This window comes from Rhinopithecus bieti, unplaced genomic scaffold (assembly GCF_001698545.2).
Source record: "Rhinopithecus bieti isolate Rb0 unplaced genomic scaffold, ASM169854v2 scaffold_34818, whole genome shotgun sequence".
NCBI lineage: Eukaryota > Metazoa > Chordata > Mammalia > Primates > Cercopithecidae > Rhinopithecus > Rhinopithecus bieti.
Genome location: NW_016815484.1, coordinates 2,202,418 through 2,206,274, shown reverse-complemented (window position 1 = coordinate 2,206,274; position 3,857 = coordinate 2,202,418). Strand labels below are relative to the sequence as shown.

Below are 3,857 nucleotides of genomic sequence, written 5' to 3'. Positions count from 1 at the left end.
GATTTTTGTATTTTTAGGAGAGACAGAGTTTCACCATGTTGGCCAGCCAGGATGGTCTCGATCTCTTGACCTCATGATCTGCCTGCCTCAACCTCACAAAGTGCTGGGATTACAGGTGTGAGCCACCATGCCCAGCCAGCATCATTTCTTTTTAAGAAACCCATAGAGAGCTGGAAAATGACCATAGAAATGCAACTGAAACAATATATTTTTGAGTGTTAAAAGAGGTTCCCTAAAAGTTTACTCAAAAAGCTGAAAGCTGAGGAAAGAAGAGATAAAATCCAAAGAACCACCAAAGGTTTAATTATAAATTGGACAGTGACACTGCCCTGAAGTCTGGAGAGGTAAGTTCACAACAAATGAGAGGAAATACAGACCAGGCAGGAAGGGCGGCATTATAACCTGATGGTTTAGAGAAGGGCTTCTCGGCCGGGCGCGGTGGCTCACGCCTGTAATCCCAGCACTTTGGGAGGCCGAGGTGGGCGGATCACAAGGTCAGGAGATCGAGACCACGGTGAAACCCCGTCTCTACTAAAATACAAAAAATTAGCCGGGCCCGGTGGCGGGCGCCTGTAGTCCCAGCTACTCGGGAGGCTGAGGCAGGAGAATGGCCTGAACCCGGGAGGCGGAGCTTGCAGTGAGCCGAGATCGCGCCACTGCACTGCAGCCTGGGCCACAGAGCGAGACTCTGTCTCAAAAAAAAAAAAAAAAAAAAAAGAGAGAGAGAGAAGGGCTTCTCAAAGTTTAATGTGTGTTTGAATCACCTGGGGAAACTGTTGAAATGCAGATTATGGTTCAGTAGGTCCTGGTGGGGCTTGAAACTCAAGGTCTCTAACAAGCTGCCAGGTGATGCTGATGCTTAGCATAGGGAGGGTTTAGACTAGCCTGATTTGAGGAGGCTGAGGTTCTACCATTACTAACTGTGTACTCTTGACCTTGACTGAGACACTTAATCTCGTTAGGCCTCAATTTCCTCATCTCTAATAGAGAGTAATACAGTGCCTTCTCACAGGATTGTTGTGAAGATTAATGAAGATAATTATGGGCATGTAAGTACTTGCTAAATGCTAACTGCTAGTGCTGTTAATATCATTGAAGCCATCATTCCAGGAAGTAGTCAAGACGAAAAGCACTAAGTTGGAGGTTTTAGGTAACTTCACAAGTATTGCAGTTTTTAAGATACACTGGAATGATTGAGGCTGAGATATATTATTATGCTGTGTGATTATTATGCTTTGTGATTACTGAGTTTAACCTATTAAGTAAACTATATGTTTTACATTCACCATGTCTCATTAGTCCATTCAACAGCTGCCTGCCTAAATGCCAATGCCAGTAAAGCTGAATTGTAGCAATTTCTGGACACATAGGACTTAAACTGACATAGGCATCACCTCCATGTGAGAAAATTCCGTTGGCAGACTGTCAAATAAACTCAAATAATTGTGTGCCTCTATAATAATAGGACATTTTCCTTCCAATGAAATGGCTTTTTGTCCAACAGTAGAAATATATAAATTACCCAGATTAAAAAGCATGTGGAGACAAGAGGATACACTCAATTGCTGTCACTGAACATGCAGTGGATTTAGAGAAAGCCCAGACTGTGATGTACAGTGTGCCCTACAGGTCTTTCTGGACCCAAGGGGGAAAAATGTCCTTCAAAAATAATGTAGTTATTGACGTCAGTAAGTCTGAAGTAAAACAATTACGTGCTTTCAAGTCATTTTGTTGCAAACAGTTATGCATTGAGAGTCAGCTATACGTCTGACATTATCCTAGAAGTTGTGCAAAGGCAAAAAGTTTAAGAGTCAGTTCCTAGCCCCAAGAAATATACAAGCGATTTGTCAGGCAATACGTGCACACATGAAACATGGCAATGTTCAGGGCAGCATGTGATTGATTGCCAAAGTGTCTTGAGCAGGAAGTACCAAGGGAGGATGGAGATGGGAATAATCAGGGTTGGGTGGCGAATATCTGAGGAAACTGCTTGATTTGGGCCTTGAAGAGTAATTGACTGGACTTGGATACATCTATAAAAGCGGAAAGGTCATTCCCAGCAGAAGCAACGAGAACAAGCTTGGAGGTAAGAAGGGACATGGCATGATTTTGTGTCTACAGAAAGTAATATAAAATTGGAAAATAATGTTCATTCAGTATGACAGGGCAGGAACATGGGGAGATTTTGACAATCAATTGAGGAGACTGGAATAGGAGAGCGTATGGTATTAGAAGACTACGTATGCAAATACATGTATTTGTATATATACATTTGTATCAGCTGAGAAATATGGCATCAGATGATTGTATATATATGTGTGTATGTGTGTGTGTGTGCGTGTGTGTGTATTTGCAGCAGGTAGCACCTAAATTTTAAACATTAAAGAACTTTGAAGTCAGAGTATGTGTTCACCCTACTCTTTTATCCAAAAACTCATATTTACCAAAACATAGCAGGATTCTTTTGACTGGGAACTTTCAGAAGATGATGAAAGGGTTTTGCTAATAATGATTCCATCCACACTCTCAAATATGAATTGTATGCAATTTATTTTTCTAGTTATAAACAATGATCTACAAGAGACCATCAGTCTGTTCTATTAACTAAGCAACTAGTCATAACACTTTATCTGTGTGGCTAAGAGCTATGGAAACAGGTCTGATCCTGTCTGGTGCTCTTCTAATGTGGGCATGATGATTGGCATACTATGATGCCTAGTTGGGCTGGAATGTCCATATCTTGCTTCAGGGTCCTTATTTCTAAGTCTAGGTCACTTCTCATGCCACTACTAGCTCAAAGCATCACTTTTATAGATTGAGTTCTTCATAAAGTTCTGCTTCCCTCCAATAGCCCCCTCAAATGCTGACCATAGCTTTAATGTGTCTGTATGTGCCTTCTCCCTGGCAGCTGCGTTTCCTCTAGGAGAACAGCAGTCTTCTGTCTGCTGTGGCAAGCAAGTCACTTCTTCTTGTAGTGAGAACTGAAACCAGAACCATCATGTGCCACTTCCTGGACACCTCCTATTAAATATTAAAGTCCGCTTCCTCTCACCACAGAAGCCGGAGTTTAGTGGTTAGGGACACAGGTGCTTAGATTTGAACATCAGTTGCAACCTGCCAACTGCATGCTCTTGGACAATTTACATTCTGTGTATCAGCTTTCCTTTTTCTTTAGAATGAGATATTAATAGTAGCAACCCAGAACTGTTGTGAAGCTTAACTAAGATTTTATACATAAAAAGAATTAGAAGAGTGCTTGGAACATACCAATAACTCAATAAATATTGGCCTATTATGATTATTGTTTAATCCCTTTATGTACTAATATGTAGATTACATATGTATATCACTAACTAGCTAATTAAAAGTCTCCATTCAAAATAGATTCTAATATTTAGATTTTTATTATTATCATTTGACTAGTTATTTGAATATTTCTATCCATATTTACTTATATGCATCTGTATGAAAGGCAATACCAGCATGCAAGAGTACTGTGTTACCATATAGGCTTGACCTTTCTAACTATGTGGGAAAAAAATGTTGCAAAGAATTAGGAAACTACAGAAGTCTTTTAGCAACCCATGCAACTGACAAACTTGAAGGTTCAAAGTGGAATAAAATCTGATATTCTTAACTACTTTTGTTGCTATGTTCTTGCAAAACTTCTAAATTTATAAAAGGTGTCCATCAGTTAGTTGAGAAATCTCTCAACCTGTACTCCAGGAAGAAGTGAAACAATGTAAAGCCATGTAATTCTTATAGATGATCTTGTTATAAAGACAGAACTTTCGTATATGAAAAAACTAAAAGGCAGCACAAAATTGAGCATATTATGGGAGGTCAGGAAGGAGTGA

The 3,857-nt window shown here is 39.9% G+C and overlaps 1 long non-coding RNA gene across 1 annotated transcript; it reads left to right on the top strand.

Annotated features, from left to right (window-relative positions):
- Positions 1-1,862: 1,862 nt before the first annotated feature.
- Positions 1,863-3,298, top strand: LOC108515973 (uncharacterized). The gene is made up of 2 exons (XR_001881685.1): positions 1,863-2,086; positions 2,909-3,298. It is a non-coding gene; the product is annotated as an uncharacterized LOC108515973 (long non-coding RNA).
- The last annotated feature ends 559 nt before the right edge of the window (positions 3,299-3,857 follow it).